Source organism: Poecile atricapillus, chromosome 11 (assembly GCF_030490865.1).
Source record: "Poecile atricapillus isolate bPoeAtr1 chromosome 11, bPoeAtr1.hap1, whole genome shotgun sequence".
In the NCBI taxonomy this organism is placed as follows: domain Eukaryota; kingdom Metazoa; phylum Chordata; class Aves; order Passeriformes; family Paridae; genus Poecile; species Poecile atricapillus.
Genome location: NC_081259.1, coordinates 18198358 through 18218335, shown reverse-complemented (window position 1 = coordinate 18218335; position 19978 = coordinate 18198358). Strand labels below are relative to the sequence as shown.

At 50.7% G+C, this 19978-nt stretch overlaps 1 long non-coding RNA gene across 1 annotated transcript in view; it reads left to right on the top strand.

Moving 5' to 3' along the window:
• Nucleotides 1-16473, top strand: part of LOC131583317 (uncharacterized) — a 74253-nt gene extending 57780 nt beyond the window's left edge. Inside the window, exon 3 of the long non-coding RNA XR_009278479.1 lies at nt 16337-16473. This is a non-coding gene — a long non-coding RNA (uncharacterized LOC131583317). The remainder of the gene's footprint in view (nt 1-16336) is intronic.
• The last annotated feature ends 3505 nt before the right edge of the window (nt 16474-19978 follow it).

The window sequence follows — 19978 nt, the reverse complement described above, 5'->3', positions numbered from 1 at the left end:
CTTTTCCCTTTCTGCTGCCTTTATCTCTGCATAGATGCCTATTGCAAAGCCCACCTGCAGTCTGCCCCCCCAGCCCCAAACAGCCCTGGCACAGCTCACCCCAAGGCATGGTGACACCAGTGGTGGCACAGGGCCCTTGGTGGGACAGCCATGAGGGAGCCAAATGTGACAGAGAGGTGGTGACCAGGATACCCTTTCTCTAGGCCTGCAGGTTTTTTGCTGCCTAGGAGTTTGGCCTTGCTTTCCAGCATGGGGTCTGATGCTGCAGATCCAGGGGGAAACCAGGCTGAGGGGGATGGGGACAGCAATAAAAGCATTCCCCTTATCTGCTCCCTACTCAGCATCATCATCTGCTCTGCTTCCAGGGGCTCTCTGCCTGTCCCTCTGCCTGCTGAGGGGAGCATGGGGACAGCCAGGGCTCCGTGGGAGCTGCACATGGGCTGTACCCAGCACTCTGCCCTGCCTTCAGCAGGTTGTGACAGTGACAGCTGATCTGGTGGCTCTCCCTCCCTCCCCTGCTGTGCCAGGGCCAGCACTCCGAGTGGGAGAGGGCTGGATGTCTGCACACAAGCTCACCCGGAGTCTCCAGAGCCCTCTGGCATCTGGTAAAGGCAGTAATAGCCATAAATCCAACTAAGGCCATGTGAGTGAGGCCAGAACTAGCTCAGGAAGCATCTCCCCATCCCTGCAATTCCTGAGATAGAAAAGAAGTGAGTTACCACCAGCAGCACAGATGAAAAATTCTAATACCAGTAAAAAAAAAATTTAAAAAATCTTGAAAACCCCCCTTTTGATTCCACTGAATAAGGGTTTTTTATATGCTTTCAAAACATTTTGATAGTTGCTTTTCATTTCTAGTTCTTTTTTGCAAACTATAAATTACCTTAGATTTATTAACCTAAAAATTGATTCTCTCTTATTTCAAATGTGTCAAAAATGGGACATTTTGACTTTTTGAGCCTTTTTCCAGGATTTTTATGAAGTGGGTAATTTGTCACAATTGATCCTTTTTTGAGAGGCTTTGAATTTCAACAAACTGGTATTTACTGCTGAAAACACAGTGAGTTGACAAATTCCCAAACCAGCTACTGTTATTTCAGGTTTCCAGAGCAGAGTGGAGGAATGTTTAGGTACATGACAAGGAACTTTAGATCCTGGGTGGGGATGCATTCTGAGAATGGGCACTTCTTGGATTATTCCAGCTCTTTATGCAGAGACCTTGAGCTGAGAAGGGTGCCAGTGTCCCCTCCTGAGTCCCCCTGGGCCACCTGTGTCCCTGCCATGGAGCAGAACAGCTCCATGACTCTGCTTGCAGCTCCCCACAGAAACCACAAGCACTGGCATCACTAGCATCTGTGCTGCTGGACTCACTGCAGCGTTAAACCTTGATAAATGCCTTTAATATTTAATTGGTCTTTAAAAAAGATAAATAGGCAGGATATTAAATGCAACTCCTCAGGCAGAGTAAGGCAAGTAATGAATGTTACCCACGACTGGTGGCATCTGCAAAATGCACTTTTAGTGTGGCTTGAAACCAAGGGCTTGGGAGATGTTTCCTGTTCTTGTTTCCCAGATGGAGTTTGGAGGTGCTCAAACATGGGACTTTCACTTTGGAAATGGGATGTGGGATTGCTTACACACCCTCCACCATGTCTGCTGACGAGGTCTCCTGCTCCAACCTCTGCTGCTGGCCTCAGCCAAGCAGGAGGTGGGAGTTCCAGCCATTAAAAACTGTTTTCTAAGGACCAGCAGGTTTTGTGCCATTTACAGTAGTAGACAGGGGCAAAAAGCACTGGGAAGTTCAGCTTGGAATAAAGCCACAGAGCCAGATTAGGTGTCTGAGTCCCAGGGTGCAGTGCAGTGTTCCAGTGCAGCGCTGAAAAGTTGCATCTGCTCAGAATGTTGCAGGATTTGCATGCTAATTCCCACCTCCAGCTGTTGCAGGTTTTCAGAGGACTTCAGCTCTAGCACCACATGTCCTGGAGTCAGTCCATGCCTTGGGAAGTCAATTCCACTGCCCCGCTGTGACACGAGATCACAGTCAAGAGCTTTGGCCTGGCTATGGGCAAGTTATGAACTCTGCAGTGGCGCATGGGCAGGTAACCTTTGGGAAAACTAAAACAAACAAAGCCCTACTCAAAGACCTTTTGATGTTCAGTGGAGGCTCAGCTGTGCAGAAACAGCACATTTAGGTTTTAGGGGAAGCTGGGGTTGTCACGATCCCCTAACCAGCAGTCCTCCCAGCAAAGGTAGCGATGCAAAGAGCATCCTGCCCTGCCATCTCCAGCACACTTGTACGACCACTCCAGTGTCACCAGCACAAGTGGTGGGTGAACCTCTACATGTCTACAGGCCGATTTTTCAATCAGAGCAGCACTCAAGCTGCCCAGAGTTCAGGTCCTTGTCTCTCTGATGCCACTCCAGTGTGATCAAGTGGGCTGAAGATCCCAAGGGAAAGAAGCTTTGCTATGGAGTTGCTATTGCCTGGGGCTCTTGGGCTGGGGGTGGCACCAAAATAGCTACTCTTCCAGCTCAGCTCCCTGTTGTTCACCCACAGCAGTGTCTGAGCCACCATCAGCTGCTTCTAAATATGGAGAAATGCTGCAGGCCTTCAGCAGCTACACTGGGGAGATGCTGCTAAACGCCCTGGAATAATGATCCTGCTGCTGGGAGGCCCTGGAAGAACAGAGGAGACAGGAGGCAGCGGAAGCAGCAGCAACAGCAATAATAACCGAGGAGCAATCCAGCAGGGAAAGGCTTTGATCTGAGGGCTGGGAGACAGGTCTGCTGTCTGCAGGGGATTTTTCCTGCACAGGTTGAGGGAGGGACCAGGGATTTGTTGGGGGGAAGTGAGAAGCAGGAGCTACACCCCACCCACATGGTATTGTGCCCGACTCAGCCATGTTCTGTGTGCAGCAGGGACATCCCTACCTGGTCACAGCCTTCTGCTCTCCCTTCCTCCAGATGGAGTGGGTGGAGGTGGCTGCATGTCTGCATCAGCCAGATCTCACAGCTGTGCCCTGTGGTGCAGGCAGGCCCTGCCTGCCCAGGACCGAGCCGGCTGCCACTCTGTACCAACCAGCAGAGCAGTATTTCCCAGCCAGGACACACACACACTGCACTTCTTCACTCATGGAGCTCATCCAAACACACCCAGAGCAAGATGGAAGAAGCCATTGTAGTCCAAAAGGAGCCAGATGCATCCAACTCTCTGCCTTTTCCTTTCTGTCTTTTCTTTCCTCCTTCTTTCATTTTTATTCTCCTTCCTCTGCAGAATCAAAACATTTTGGAGACTCTGCACTCCGTGCTAGCCTATTATTAACAGAACCTCCTATCTCCCTGCTTCAGGATGCTGCCTGGATCCGACCAATTACCAGCTCCCTTGATGTATAACACCATAAAACCCTTAACCTCATTATAGAAAATTTCTTTTGAATGGCCTTTAAAAACCATCTCATTACACAGGAAGAACTGTAATTACCTTTAACGAGACTGAGATATTGTGCGAGCAAGTGCGTTTGGGCTGTCAAAACAGGAGCAGTGGGAGATCATCTCCAGCCGGTTTCACCACAAGGGCAAACGCTTTGTAATTCCCTCCCTTGCGAGCTCCTTATCCCAGCCCACCCCTGCCCCTCACTCCTCCTTTCTCAACGCCTTCCCTGGGCAAACACAGCTGCTGCTCATGTTGCTCTGCCTCCCCAGGTAAAGCCCATCTTCCCCAGGACTTGGCTCTGAAGCTCCTGGTGTCTGCAGTGTGAGCAAAGCTCTCAGCCCTGACTCGTGGTGGATGCTCTCAGAGGGCCACTGTGGCCACTGAGGGCTGGGCTTGGCCAAGTGGAGCCGAGAAGGTGATGATGTGGCTCCTGGGACATGCCACTGGCACAGCTGAGGGATGACAACTTTCCCAAGCGAAGCCATCTGGTGTGACAGGGAGGGCTGAGTGCCCCTTTGTCTTCACCATCTTCCAGCGAGGAAGAGAAACACCTTTATTGTAGGGCAGACCCATCTCTGCTCCTTCCAGCTGTGGTCTGTAGTGATCTGAAGGGCAGGGGTGTGTCCCTGAAGACTGTCAGGATTTGGTTTTTTGCTGACATGATACAGCTCATCCCAGAGGATGGCCTAGAGGGGTTAATGGTTTTTTTCTTTTTTGCATATGTGTGACTCAAATGAAGATTTTTTTTTTTTTCCAAACAAAAATTTTTCCATCCCATCTGTCACTAATGTCAAGGCACTCCTTTGCCCAGATCCATTTTTTATAAAGAAAAAATAAAAATCTTACATACTTTTAGAAAAATCTTGAGTCCGTGTTGCCAGAGCAGTGATATGTTCCCTTTTTCTAGAAGGAGCTGTTGCAGTGTTAACCCCTGGTGTTCATCCCCAGGGTTTCCCCCACTGGGCAGCTCTGCCTCCTTCTGTTCCCTCCTGGGCTGGTTCTGGCTGTTGCTTTCTTTATTTCTGTCTTTTATTATTTCTCCCCCTGGGACGGGGTCTTTTTTATGGGCGTGTTTTGCTATTGACAAAGCAGCTCAGGACCCTGGAGGCTCAGCTGGCACGAGTTAAGCTAATTAGTGACAGCCTTATTGCCCTAATTGCCCCAATCACCTGCACCTGGGGCTGCCCCCCCCACTCCCTCAGAGCCCTGGTTAACCTCAGGAACGGTCCCCTCATGCTTTTCCACAGCTTCAGCATTGGAGGATGTGTTTTCTTGGGCTCCAGCTTGTGGATTTTGGAGCCTCATTTGTTGCTGTTGGGGGACCAGGCTACAGCTCCCACCTCCTCCTGCTGTTTTTGGAACCAGGGGAATGTGTCCCACCATGGAGGGCACCCTCTGCTCCTGGGCTCTGAGAGGCCGGCCCGCGCTGCAGCCTTGTGCTCTGGGAACACGTTCCTGAATCCAGCCGGTGAGTTTTGACCCCACAGTAGGGGAGCTCCTGCTATCGAAGCCTCTGTCTATGAGAAACGTTAATTCCTGGGGCTCCCCATTGCCTGTAGAGCTGGTAGAGGGAGTGTCAGTGTTATAAAGAGGGAAAGTCATACTTTCTATTGTGTAAGACGGCTTTGCTGGACAGGAGTTGAAGAAAAGGTTGTGAGGGGAGCAGCTATGCTGTCCCTGCTGCTGCATGCTGTGCTTGCTCTGCTGCCTGCTTCCAGGGCTGGTTTTTCCTTTCATTCCCCTGAATGCCTTGAGGGAGGCCTGGACTCACAGTCTCCTCTTCCATCTACTGAAGATGGCTGGTAATCACCTTGGATAGTTGCCTTTTCTATCCCCGGTGTGTGTGTGTGCCAGAGGCTCTGGGAAATGATCTCCGTGCTTCCCCCTACCTCAGCAGCAGCCTCAGGGCTTTCTGTGGCAGCAGCCGGCACCAGTTCTTCAGCCTTCCTGCTGCTCTGGCCTCTGTGCTGTAGGAGCACAGCTCTGGATTGTGCTTTCCTGGGATACGAGGTTTTTACTGGAGGATCTGTATCAGGGTGGGCAGCACCAGCTCGGTGTGTTTGGGAGCAAGGATGGGTGTGGTGCAGGAGCCTGCCGCCCCTGGCACCCCGCAGCAGGAGCTCTGCCTCCCGAGGGTCCCTGGGCAGCAGGTCCTGGTCTGCAGCTTGTGTTGGCTGAGGAGTGTTCTTGTCCTGCTCTAACCACCCTCTGGAGAGGGCTCTGTTCGGCCTCAATGTCTCTGACCTTTTCAGTGTCGTGCAATAGCATTGGCTGTGGAACTGCCTTCGGAGCTGTTCGCTGTCTAATGAGCCTGTGGGGATTGGGGGGAAATGGGCAGCCAATAAAAATATGGAATATTGAAAAGGTCAGAGCTATTTGGTGGGGGACACAATAACTCACAAAACTTCTCGGGCATTGCATCTCTGGCTGCCAGCCCCTGGGTGTGTGCCTGAGTGCAGGGACTGTGGGCTTGCAGCTGGGGGGCGGCTGGATGTGCTCTTGGGGCAGGGCTGAGCTTTCCAGGTGTGCCAAGACCTCTGTGGGTTGGCACATTGGCCACACCTCTGCAAGAAGGCTTGGAGAAACCCTTACTCAGAAGGAGCCCTTAGAACCTGGGCTTTGCTTGCATCTCTGGAGGGGGAGGTGAGCCTGTGCTCAGGGTGTTCTCTGGCATTGCTGGAGGGTTCTGCCATGATTCCAGCAGCAGGGAGCTGGGTGGACAGGGGTCTGTTTGGGGTTGTTTCAGTGTTGCACTCTGGATCTGTACCCCAGATGTCACAGGCAGGGAGCACAGACCTTCTGGAGAGTACTTGCTCGTGCTGAGGGTGCATCCCTAATTGCCAGCAGCTGAGAGTGCATTCCGAGTCAGCTGTGGCTTTCCTGTGCCCCTCCTACTTGCTAACAAGGGCAAAGCTCTCATGCAAAGCTGTGCTGATTTAGCAAGCCTGTGCCTTATGGGGGGGGTGGGGAACATGCATCCAAAAGTTCCCAAACTGACTCAATTTCTCCAGTGTTAGCACAAAGAGGAGTCTCCCCTTTCTGTCTCTGACCCCTTCTAGTCCTCAGCTCTGTCCCAGCACATCTGTCAGCTTGTCCTCTGCCACAGGCTGCTGGAGACCTCACCTCTCCAGCCAAGGTGCATCTGATGGCCTTTGTGGTGGCAGAGCAGGGCCAGTGATCTTGCCATATGCCAGGTGGTGGGAGTGGAGGGTGAAAAAGGTCTTCTAAAACCCATCACATCATTTTACCTTACCAAAATTGTCATGACAATGCAACACTGAAGGCTTTGTGACAGCCCTGTACCCCAGTGTTGATTACTGGGAAATACCAAACAGCACTTAGCACAGCCCCCTTTCCTCTAAGCAGGAGGCATTTGGAGATGACAATTCATTGAGCTTAACAGTAAAAATTTAAGTTCTGGGAGTGAAACCAGAGCAGCAGGGGGAAAGTGCACGTTGGTGCCAGGCAGGCAGCAGCCAGGACTGTGCACTGGCACAGCAGCAGGTCTCACCCTGAATGCTGATTCTTCTGCAGATTCTGTGCTCAGAAGTTGTGACTTGGGCAAGTTCCTAGCAGAGGAGACAGTGCTTTATGCTGCTTTCCTTGGTTAGATGTGATGGTTGGATTATTCTGTGGGTTCCCCACAGCTGTGTTGCTGTGTACCCAGCTCCTATATGTGCCCTGACCCCAGCTGTGGGTACTGTGGATCTCTGCCCAGCCTGGTGCTTTTTACAGTCCTTGGCTTTGTTATTCTGAGTGTTCGTGTGGTGTCCTGGGGACAGTCTGTGTGATGTGTAGTTCAGTAAATATGTAATGGGGTGTTTTAGGGCTTTATTGCTTTTATGCAGCACTAATGTAATGCTATTTAGAGAGCTCTGGCACACCCATCAGCAGCTCAAGTGGAGCAAAGGAAGGATGTTCTTCCTCTCCAAGCCCATCATCTTCCCCACTTGATGCTCTCAGCCATGATATAGTGGTCTAAAGGTGACAACTTGTCTCTGTGAGCACTCTGAAAAGCAGGCAGTGGGCTCATTAAAAATGACTGTGGATTGGCCCTGTTTTAAAAGGGAGCAAAATATTTGGCCAAAGTCCCATTGGAGCATTTTCAGCTTTTGTGAAAACCTTCTGCTAGACAACTTGTTTCTAGAGTTCCTACCAGAACTGGGCTCTTGGGTTTCAGATCACCTCTGTGAGGAGCTGCACATGCTCTGTAGGGCTTGAGCCAGCCTAGGAGGTGTCATCAGGCTTTAGCTGTGTGTTGGATGGGGTTGGAAACACTGCCTTGCCTGGCATTCCCCTGCTTCAGGGCAGGAATTGGCTCTTGTTCCTACCTATCCTGTAGGCTGTTCCTGGGAAGGCTGCTACCCTAGAGCAGAGCCTGTTCTGTGCTGAGCCTTGTGCCCCTGTCCCAAAGCACAGCACATGGGGGCTGGGACTCCCATGTGGATGGATGCTCCCTGCAGGTTGTAGAGGTGCTGGTATTTTGGATTGGCACCTCGACAGTTTGGGCCCCTGGCACTTAATAACTGCAATATCTAATTTTAGTGTAATGGCAGTAATTTAATCTGCTGTTCCCAGAATGTGAATGTGCAAGTGACATAAATTAACGTTACATAGAAAAAGTCAAGTTTCTCATGTGAGATCAATAGATCATAATGTGGTGATATTTGAAAATACATCTTATTAGCAGTTCATATTTTGGCACTTACCATGGATTCCCATGAGCTCCTTCCCCTGCTGCCCCAGGAAGCTGCTGTGCATGTGGTTGCTGACAGCATCAGTAGTCCTGTGAGATAATATTGCCTCTGCTGGATCTCACTTTGTGGCTTTTATCCCATGGGAAATGAATGGAGAGAGGTTGGAGTGCTGTTGGTCACTGCAGGGCAGAAGCAGGAGCCTCTGGCATCTTGCAGCAGTGATGAGAAGGGATTCCTTCTGAGCTGGCTCAGGGTGTCCAAGCAGGCTGACATTGTGTGGTGCTGTTGTGAACCAGCCTGAAGAGAAAAGTGAGGTAGGGAGGGGAGCCCATGGTGGCTGGATAAAGGATAATGGCCCCTGGATAAAGGTAGAGGCTCACTGGAATGATGCTGAGCACATCTGTGTGAGCTGGGCTGTGCCTCTGCGTAGATGAGCAGAGGCTTTGAGCTTTCAGGGCCCAAACAACACCATTTACTGCACTGATGAGAAGTAATGTGAGGGCCCCCCCATAGTAGGGCATGGCTTTGCCTCAGCACAATCCTTCTCAGCTTCAGCTTATGGAGCCTCTCCAGAGGCCCTTGTTTAACAGCTTAGTGACTTCCTTGAGGACAGGACTCAGGGCAAAGGCTGTGTGTGTTTTGTCTGTGGACTGGGGTCTCCAGTTACTCCTGTGCTTATCTTCTCCCCATGTGCAGTAGATGGTGCTGAGTTGATTTGTCTGCATGAGTCAGGTTCTTTGGCAAGGGGCTCACAGCTGAGTTTTGCAGCCAGCTGTAAAAATAACCTTCCAGGGCATGTGCACTGCTCCTCTCCCCTCACATGCCTTGTGCTGCTTCCTCCTCCTTGGGAGGAAGCACTATCAGAGCAGATTAGAGCAGCTCCTCCAGTGCTGCAGAGGAATTGCCAGGATCAGAGGTCTGGATTGTAGCTGTGGGGGATGATTCCTCTTTCTGTAAGCCTGGATGAGAAAGGTGGTGAGCAGCCATTCTGCATCGGTGGAGTGTGCTGGAGAAGATGCACTTCCCTCTGGTCCCCAGAGCCAACGTGCTGGGCTTTGCTCAAATGGAAGATGCTTGTGTACACTTCTGTAAGCAATGAAGTGACTCAGGTTGCCCACTCAGTCTTGTCTTTCCACAGACTGTTCCCAGAGTCCCTCTGGATGTGTCTGAAGCATCCTAAATAAGACCTGTGCGCACTGTGCTCCGAGGTGGAGGCTGCACTGAGCTGCTCAGAAAAAAATAGGCCATTGCTTTCCTCACGCAGGCAGGCATTTAAAGAGCCTGTGCGGGAGGAGTGTGGGCATGTGGCTAAATCAGAAGTGAGGAGCTGTCCCCTCCTTTGGCACCTCACCTGCCTTCCATGAAATGGGGCCACTGGAAAGCTGGGCTGCAGGCTGGCTAGCTTTTCCTGGTAGCTTGCTTGGTGGCATTGGCTTTGTGCATTGCTCCCAGCATCCAGCAGAAATCACTAGGGAGAAACAGCTCACTTTGTGCCTCGCCTTTCTCACCAGAGTTTCCAAAATGGCTCAGGTTTTCCTTTTCTCCCAGAAATGTCAAACAGCAAAACCTGCTTGCCTGAAGTGGGATTAGGCAATTGCCCTTGCAGGAATCCCTGCCTTGCTCCCCTGATCCATTCTTCAGCCCGTTGCCCAGGCAAAGCATCTATCTGTCTTCCAACCTGAGATGCTGTCTCTTCACTAATTAAATGAGGAATATCACCTCTTTATAATTGTCAGTTGATTTCAAATTAAAAAGGGACCTATCAGACCAAGAAGAACCTTATCCTCCCTCTGGGGACTGCTTTCCTTTTTAAGTTTTTTTTTTCAGGCTGATAATTCCATCTGAAAGTCTCCTGTGATACTGTGGTAACCCTTGGATGCTATTCAAGTGCATCCTGGCCCCTGGCGTGTGCTCATTGCCTCCTAATTGCTCTAAATAAGTTGGGAATGATGAAATTAAAGTGCCATTGACATGAGGCAGCCGTGGCACGCTGCAGTTACAGGCATGTGAGGGATGTGGACAGATGGGGAGATGTTAGGATAATAGGTATTAAATGCAGATTTTACCCTGTTTGGGCTCCCCATCTAAGCACAGTTCAACTTCTTGGTGCAGCAAGTTTGGCAGCTCCTGTGCTGGTGCCCCAGCTGAGCATTTGGCATGGGTTGGTGATGCACAGAACATAAAACTGTATGACCTCCCTTAGTTTCTCAAGGGTTCCTGGTTAATGGACTCTCCAGGGACAAGGACATGTGAAATAATCCTGAGTCCACACAATGTCCCCAGTCTGTAAATCCTGGGTTGCTCATCCTTTGGGTGATGTGGTTCAAACTGAAACAAATAGATGTGGGGTGCTGGATTTGTTCTGATTCATTGAATAGGGCTTGTTGTTCCCTTTATTCCCTTAATCTATAATTTTGGAATAGGGTTCAGGTTTCAAACCTGAAATAGCTGAGTTCTGGTGTTGAACCAGAAGCTAGTGGGTAGTCCCCCTGCCCTGGCATTCAGGAAAGCTGGGCTGAGATCCCAGTGTGCCTGGGAGCAGCATTCCCTGCTCCTGACCTTGCCCTAGAGTGGGGACAGCAGGTGATGTGAGAGCTGGTGGGGTTGGGGGCTGCCCTGGATAGAGGCTGGGAGCTGATTGGTGTCATTCAGTAGCTGCTCTTGTGCTCTACTCATCTGGAAGTGTTGCTGCTTTTAGTGTCCTTTGCTCTGAAAGAAAATACACTATTTTTGACATATGTAGTCAAAGGGGAGAACAATAGCTTGCTGACTGGTGGTGTTGCAGTGTCCCATTGCAGCAGAGGGGCCTGGATAAGACCCGACTCCAGATCTTCAGCAAAGGCAATTTTGTGACAATCTGTTCCCAGCCAGAATAGACTCATCACATCACCCACAGGGTGAAAGTCATCCCAGTCCAGAGATTCAGCACTCATCCCCATGACTCAGTATCCCATCCTGTCTGGGCGTGGTACCATGATGCTCAAGGAGAGCATCTTGGCCAATGCACCCCATTTTTGGAGCATACAGGGGTGGCTGGTCCCAGAGCTGCATGTGAGGATAAGCCTCATCAGTCTGCAGGCACTTTTATAGCCTTACAGGTGTGCTTGGTTTGGTGATTGTGCAGTTAATAGTTTTCTGAAGATGGATGGCAGGTACAGCACAGCAGTTTGCTTTCCAAAAAAATGCCAATCATTCTAATCACTTGCCTAAGATTTGGGTCAAGTCCAGCCACCTGCCTTTGGATAATAACTCTCCCAAGTCTTCTTGAGCTAGTCTTGTGAAGCATCGGCATTCTCAGGGCAGTTGAAATGGATGGGAGGTGCTCTGACATGGCAGCCAGCTGGCCTCTAGGATGGATGGCTGATTGCAAAGTGATGGAAAGTTACATTTGCTCAGCCTGAGCCAATTCTATTCCTGTAACTGGCCTTGGCTATGACTTTGGCTTCCCTGTGGCTCATCGGATGCGCACCCTGCAACGTGCTCACCTGGAGGCTTTGGGCTGAGATGGCAGGATCCCTTGCTCTGGGCAGCCCTCCAGGCTCAGGGCTCATCTATCAGAGGAGTTCAAGACCTCTGAATTCTACCTGTTGCACATTTAAAGGCCAGAGGAGTAGATTTATGACTGTGGTCTGACCTGCTCTGGAACGGAAGCCAGAACTTGTCCCTGGCTGATTCCTTTGTCAAGTGTAGCAACTCTGGGTGCACTCAGGCGTGTGGCTCCCAAAGACACGGGAGCTGCAGGGTCTTGGCTCTGCTGGCAGGCAGCAGAGGTCTCCACGAGCTCCCATCTGTTCCTAGCTGGGGTGTTAGGAGTTATCCCTTTGAGTAAGAGGTGCTCTGTGAGTGCCTGGGCCTGCATTGGGTGTCACTGCCTGTTTACACAAAGAATCCCAGGCACTGCCTGGGCTGGTCCTGGGGACTGAAAGTTCAAATCTCTCTAACACATGGTACCTCCAAGCAAACAGGAGGTGGTTATAGTGCCTGTAAATCCCTACAGGCAGGAAACACCCAACGTTTGGAGGGATTTAGGTGTAAATTCATTCAGTTAACTTTCTCAAAAGCATCTCTGAGCTGCACGGTTGTCAGCATGATGCCAGTTGTGCTTCCAGTGGGCCAGTCTCCCTGGGGCCCAGCACCCTGCTTGTGTTCAGGGGTGGGCTCCCACCCTTTGCTGCTTGTCCCTCTGCTTGGTCACAAGTGCTCCCTGTTGCAGCCCCTCTACAGCTGAGCTCTCAATGCAGCACATGGAATTCTCAACTGAAGCCAAGGTGTGTGCTGTGACCTTAAGATCCACTCCCAGTGAATCCTTTTCTCCTCATCTTGCTTGCATGTCTGTCAGATCATCTCTGCTCCCCCTTTCCTTGGCCACTTGCAGGAGGTGGCTGCCTCTGGGCCCTGTGCCTTAGGCAGGAATAGGCTTGTGCCAGCTCCCACCAAGAGCCATCCCCTTCCCTGCATGAGCTCAGTACAGTACATCCCTGGACCTGCAAGGAAAAGCTCCCGGTGACTTCCATCAGGAAACAAGCTGGCTTCATCCACAGGACCATGGAAGAGGGAAAGCACAGGGCAGGGCTGGCTCATCTCTGCCAGCACACTGGGGTTTGGCCTGTGATGAAATTGGCTGTTCCAAGCATGGAGGAGGAGGAAGGAGTGGTGCTGGGTGGAAAGCCCTGGTGAGGTGGGCTTGGCATGGGTGTGGGAGGAGGGAAAGAGCAGTGCTGACTACCTCCAGGAGCAGCCACAGGAGCTGTCACCATGTGTCACCCCCCTTTTGGCAGCCCCAGCCTGCTTGGCCATCAAGTGCAGTTAAAGGGCTGAGCAGGCACCAGGACTTGTTTTGCCACCAGAAACTGCTTGATGCTGTAGGCAGCTGCCTTCTTGGTCTGTGTTATGCAGAGTCCGGTCAGGGATTGGTCTGGGAGTTTATTTGGGGAGCAGATCCCTTGGAGTGCTGCCCAGTTGGTGATGGTGCAGTTTGTTGCATGAGAACTTTGCTAATTGGGCCAAGCTTCAGTATTTTGTGTGCTTTACATCCCCTCCAAACAGGGCAGTCTCAGACCTGGCTGGCACTGGGCAGAGCAGGCTGCTCCTGGGCCCCACTTGCCGCAGGTGCCCAGAGATGTCCTGGCATTGCTGGGCAGGGCGGTGAGCGGATGGAAGGGCTTGTTTTCCCATCTCGATTCCTTGTGGCTGAGACTTCTTTCAAACAGCCTTTCACCCAGAGGTGAAGTCACTCACCATGGCCACCTTCAGCAGCTGCTTCTCTGCATTGTGGGTTGTAAATGTCCCCTTAATTTAGTGCCTGCAGTGCACTAAAGCAGCAACCTTAGCACAGCCTCTGCATAATAACCAGAGAGGCTCTAGATCCTGAGCTCTGACACACAGCGCTTTCCTTGACTGCTGTAGTCCCAGGGGCTGATGTCTCCTTTACCCTGGGTGCCTCAGCCTCCCCACCACTTTCTTTTGAAAGATAACTCCCTGTAAAATAGAGAGGTTTAGTCTAGTCCAGCTGGGCAGGTCAGTCCAGGCAGTAATGCACTCACATCCTAAATGTTTCAATTATTTTGGCTAAACTTCCTGGTGAAAGGTGTTTTTTTCTCCTTCACAAAAGAGGATAACAGCTCTAACCTTGAGGAGAGAAATGATGAGGGTTCAGAGTTCTCTTTCTTTTTTTGTTGCTATTTTTCTTGCAAAATATTCCAGTTGAGCAGGATTTTTTGCTTAAACAATTTATACCCAGTGGATAGATTTATTCTGTTCAGCTGCCAGCCACAAGAAAGCCTTGTTATTCCCTGTGGCATGGATTTCCCCCCTGCCCCCCCCATACTCATAAATACTCTTTGCTAAATCTGAGTTTTTAATACTTGAAGCATGAAGGGACCAGGTACTCCTGCCCTGTTCTGATGCTGGAGGAATCAGTCTCCTGCACTGCTCTGACCCTGGGTAACCTCAGTGATGCTCAGGATCGGATATTAAATATCCCTCTCTCTTCCCATGCCTGATCCAGTTCTGTTCCCTTGTTATTTCCATCTCTCAGGGATAAAGGATCTGGAAAAAAAAATTACTTTTTGAACATCCTGGAACCAAGAGATGCTTTGGAGACAATGCTTCCGAATCCCACCTGGCTGCTACTTCCCATGCCTCTGCTCCCAGCCAACACCCTGCTGTCCTGGCTTTTAGCAGGGCAAAAAAATATTTCCTGGTTTAGCATCATTATTTCAAGGGAGAAGAGGAAAATGTGGAGGTTTGGTTTGAAATTGAGTGAGTGTGGCAGAAATGCAAGGACTTGACAGCAGAGTTGGTTTAGATTGGAGTAGAAAAGAAATGAGGAGACTTAAAAGTGGGCTCAGAAGGAGGGGAAAAAAGGCAGTGTTTCCTTTCAAGCACCTGAAACCTGGCTGATGGGTTCCTTGATACTCTTTATGAAACCATTCCATATGACAAAGTCAGTTTTCCAGGCCAGAATTGTTGTTGGTTTGGCTGTGGTAGCTCCTGGTGCCTGCCTCAGTTTCCCTTCATAGAATCACAGAATGTTTTGGGTTGGAAGGGACCTTCAAGGACACCTTGTCTCAACCCCCTGTCATGGGCAGGGATACCTTCCACTATCCCAGGTCACTCCAAGCCCTGTGCAGCCTGGCCTTGGACACTTCCAGGGATGGGGCAGCCACAGCTTCTCTGGGCAACCTGTGCCAGGGCCTTCTGGCAGGAGGGAAGGATTCCTTCCTAATATGTAATCTATTCTTCCCTTGTTTGTAGTTTTTCCATGATGTTTGGGGCACTTGAGCTGCCTCATCTCTCTCTTTACCAGGGTGGGCTGATGCAGGGGACCCACATGGTGCTGGCAGCACCTTCTTTGCTCAAGAGATTTAGTTGAGATCTTCAAACTCATTGCAGTGGTGAGCCCATAACAGCATTCCTCCCCTCACAGGCAGCTCTGTCTCTCTGTGCTTTTAATTTGGAGCTCAGATTCTCAGTCTCCTTACCTCTCCACTAGTGCAATGTTTTAGGAACAGATGGGCTTAATTTCCGATTGCCGCCCCCTGAACTTGGGAGGAGGCTCGAGTTTGGAGCCAGTCTGCCTCTTGTTCTACATGAGTCCATCCAGCAGGCTCCTGCCTGCCCTGCCCCTGTCAACACAGAGCCAAGGACCCAGCAAATTCCCCTCTCTGTGATGAGAGAGGCTCTCAGAAGTAAGATTTTCTCTCTCAGTGGATAAATCCGCCTCCATGTTACCTTAGCAGTGGCAACGGCTGAGCATCTTCTTATGGGTTGATACTGTTGAGATGCTTAGTCTAAGCTCCATCTAATCCTCTTTCAGGGAGCTATCGGGCTGGTGATCTCCTGCAAACAGGTTTTCCAACACCAGCCTCAGCATTTTGTGGTTTGTGATCATGCTGGAAGGGTGATGGTCCTGCTGCATTTCTGCTGCTGCTCCTGAGCTGAACCAGAGGTGAAAGGGAAAAGAAAACGAACCTACAAGTTTCTCTCCCAAACACTGGTGGATTTTGGGTTTAGGTGTCTATTCCCACTTTCACAGCCTTTTGTGGTGTGTGATTTCCTTATCCAGCTTCTTGTGGAGCATGAATCAGATCTTTATAACTGATTATGTGTCGGATTAAAGCTTTGGGGTGGTTTTCTTGAGAGCACCCTCGTGAATCTGGCCTGTTGTGCTTGTGCCAGTGTACCATGGGAATCTTGTCACTCTTTGGGAATCAGTAGAGAGTGTAAAGCAGATTTAAAGTATTTCCATTTTCCTTCTGCGTGTTGAGGCCCAAAATTCAAGGCAGAATTTAGAGGTGCTGCAATGTGCTTGAAAACTCTTGGACTGTTGAACTTGGCAATCAAAACCTGATTCCTGCTTGCTGAGGGCGGGAGCCTTGTGTGTGGTCGCCCTCCGTTATCACATTGTCACCCAGACATCTGCGTGAGGGGATGGAGTCACCTGGCAGCGCTGCTGGCACAGGGCAGTTGTGGGGACTGGCACCCAGGGCATGGGAGGCTGGGAGATTTGCTGTTGGTAAGATCTGATCAGCACCAGCCTGCTTGTTTGATCTCATCCCTGGGATCTGGTTTTGACCAGTTTTGGGATGGACATTGTCCCTCCTGGAGCAAGTTGAGCAAAGCCCGTTCTGCTGCGGGGTGGGCTCCTGCAGGGAGCGCGGGAGAGGGCACCTCCTCACATTGTCCCCTGCCTCCTGTCTTGCAGGGCTGTGTGTCTGGGGCTGAGCCAGGTGCCCCCTGCTCCACGCTGGGTCCCATGAGACAGGCAGGACCACCCTGTCCCTCGCGCCCGGGGCCGCAGCAGCCGGCTCTGCCCCCAGAGCGGAGCTGCACAGAGCTGCTGCCACGGTAAGTCCTGGCCTCGCGCTTTCCTTTCCCAGGACGCTTTCCTGGGGAGGGATGTGCTCCATGTGTGTCCCCCGGCTGCAGCAGGGTCACAGTGTGGAGTGCGTGTGCCAGCCTGCAAAAACATGCTCTGAGGGAACAGCTTATGCACCAAAAAAATTCAGGTTTCAGTCAACAGACTCAGCTCACGAATTCAGGTTGTATTTAGCAAGTGGCTTTGGCTGGGAAAAAAAAAAAAGTGAAACACTGAAAAGTTTGATTTTGACATTTTCAAAATGAAACCTTTCAGCCATCTGTTTCGAGATGACATTTCATTTTGAATTTTTTCTACGTTTTTTTTTTTCCAGTGTGGGGGGGAAGCCACCTACAAACAAAATGAAAGCTTCACTTCAGCCCAAACAAAATGTTTCATTCAGCCCCAGATTATTACTGGAGCTTTAAAATTTGGCAAATAAAAAAAATTACTTTGGTCATCCTGAATTACTTTCTTTTCTCTGTTTAATCACCAGGACAAAAGACAAGTGTGTGAAGGAGTGGGAGCTGTGGGGCCCAGAGCACGCAGCGTTGGGGGTTTTTGAGTGGGAGTTTGGGAAGAGCCTGTGGTGGCAGAACATGTTGTACCAATGACTTTGGTGATGGCAGGAGCCTGTGGGAGCCAGTTTTAGCTACGGCAGAAAGCTTGTGCTCGAGAGGAGAGCGTGCTGTGCTGAGCCCACCTGGAGTCAGCATCCTCCGAGGCTGTGGGGGTGGCCCCAGTGCCCAGACCTGTGCTGGGTGCCAGAGGTGTGTGCTGGGTCTCACCCAGTGCCATTCCCTCTCCTCAGAGCAGCATCTGTGCCTGTTATCTGTTTTCCCCATCTGCTGTTTGGGAAAGCCCAGTTTGGGGAGATAAATGTGGTGCAGAAGGGACCTTCTGGTCTGCCCAGAACCCTTTTTGTAGCTCTCTTTGAACAGGAGGAACCACTCTGGGGATGGAGGAGAGAAGGAAGGGACCGGGGGGGGAGAAAAAGACCCTCCCTGTGGGGCCGCAGGAGAAGCTGCACAGGCTCCTCTTGGCCTCCTAATGGCAAGGAGGAGGTGATGTGACTCATTTGTCCCAAATCCCATCATGGCTGGCACCTGGGTAGCACTTCCACCACCCAGCTCAACTGAAATTACCCAGTTGGAGAAAACAGCTGTGATTTTCATTTACCACACCCTCTCCACCCCCAGTCTATTCCAAATGTGACCCTATCCAGTCACATAGAACTGCTGATGTGGAGGCAAGTGTTGGAAGGGGGCTGTGCTTGGTGGGGGCTGCTGGACTCCTTGGAATAGGGCTGTGCTGGCTCATGCCCTTTGTTAGGAAGGAAGAATGGAGGGCTGAATCATAGAAGGAGAATAGGAGAGCCCCAAAATCATGCCATAAACAAAATCTGTGCAGCAACACGGGGGGAGTGCGGGAAGGCATCCTGGGCTGATTTCCTGGGAGGAGTGTGCTGCTGGCACATCCTGGCTCCCCACAGCCTGGGTGTGCAGGACTCCCACTCCAGCAGGAAGGCTTCAAACACAGCATTCCAGGCAGGTGTCTGGGAGCGTGGTGGGACATCAGGTGTTTGAGATCTGTTCACATGTGCTGCCATGCTTCTGTCAGCACTGGCTCCCTGCTGAATGTTGTAGGGTTGCTGCCTTTGTTGCAGAGGAAAAAAACTGGCTGTTCAGAGGTACGTGAGATCAGAAGGGATCAGGGTTGCTGCAGGTCTGAAATCAGTGTCTGCCCTTGTTTGGAGGGGAGCTGGTTGTGCCCAAAGCTCTGTTGGCTGTTTTACAGGTGGCCATGAGCCCAGGGTGTGAGTGGCAATGCTGCAGAGAGGGTGGTAGAACCTTGTCCCTGTGGGTTTAACCCCCCCACAGGGAATCCCTCCACCCTGCTTTGGGGAGAGTCTTTCCCCAGGCCCTTACTGGAAGTTCCCGAAACCTCCTGAATCATGTGCTTCTGGGTTTGCATTTAGTGTTCCTACCTTCTGTTCTCTTTCTCCGTTTTCATTTCTCCCTCTTTTCCCCCCCTCCCTCCATCTTTATCAGTAGCTAATGAAACAGGCAGGGAGAAACCCAATTTGTACAGTAATTAAATTTACTTAGAGGGTATTCAGCTGGAGTAATGAGAAGTTTAATTCAATGATTAGTTTTTTCTTTCATTAATTAAAAATGGAACAACGGTGCAGTTACAGTGGGCTGCATTGATCCTCCTTGTGGAAAGCTGCTGATGGAGGAGGAGGAGGAAGGAAAGCTTTTCATTTTATCTTCTCTGGATGATCTTCCCCACACATGGATGCCTGTATTGTCCCCTGTTCTCAGCTGATCCCTTGTCCAGGTGTCCCTGAGTGACTCTAGGTAAGGGGTGCTTGGGGTGATGATGAGGAGAGCAGTGGCACCGTCCCCCCACACAGGTCCTCTCCCCGATGTGTCCCCAGCCTTTCAGTTTAAAAATGGATTTGAAATATTTGCTGTGGGTGGAAGACTGAAAAGCAGGTCCCAGCCCACAAGAAGTTTGGGGTGGGAGAGCTGTTTTCCATCCTTGCTGAACAGATTTTGAGCCATTTAAATATGTTAAACTCATAAACATGTTTTTAGTCTGTTAAAATAAGTGATGTGTGAAAGCAAAAAATAAACCAAATAAGTAATTTCCCATTTTTCTAATGCCTTCTGCAGGATCTTGAGCAATATTAGGACCTCAGATGTCCTTTGAAGCATGATTGGGCAGGTTCTGTTCCCCTAAAGTAGAGGCATTTGTGCTCCCAGTTTTGACACAGACAGACTTTTTTTGGTAACTTTGGGGATTGTTGTGAGATCTGCTCATGTATGAGTTCCTAAGGAGGAGTAGACAGTAACAGGAATAACTCCCCAAAATATCAAGGAACCATTAATTGGTGTTACAGATCCTGTATGTGCAGGAGCTGTGTGCATGAGGGGGCTGGGCAGGTGAGCAAGCACCACATCCCCCTCATCGGTGCCCTCCCTGCCCACCTGTCTGCCGAGTCCTCTGCTGCTGTGGGGGCCCTGTGATGGTGAGAATTACCCAAGGGCTGGGGCAGCAACACCTGGGTTTGAAGCCAGTGAGAGCCAAGAGCACTCGACACCTCTGGAAATCAGATGCTTTAGCTTTTCTTGGGTTACCTTGGGTGATAACTGCCTCAGGAAAGCTGGTGGGAAAGGGAGAGGCTCCTGGCCAGCCCAACACTGTGTCCATGTGCTGGGAAGACAGATGGAGTCCACTGTGGGTCTGGAGCCCCTCCAGCAGTGTTTATACCTCCTTGAAGCTCCTCTCTGCCCCTTGTTTGTGGCATGGCTCAGGATTGAGGAATGGCTTTTTATGGCAACAAAGGAGGAATACATCCCCCTGCTTTGACCTCACCTCCAGAAACAGCAAAAATTTTGATGGGAAATGGTGAATGTGGGGCACTTCTTTCCACAGCTGCAGGAGGGTTGCAGCTGAGTGCTTCTATCTCTAGCACATACCTCG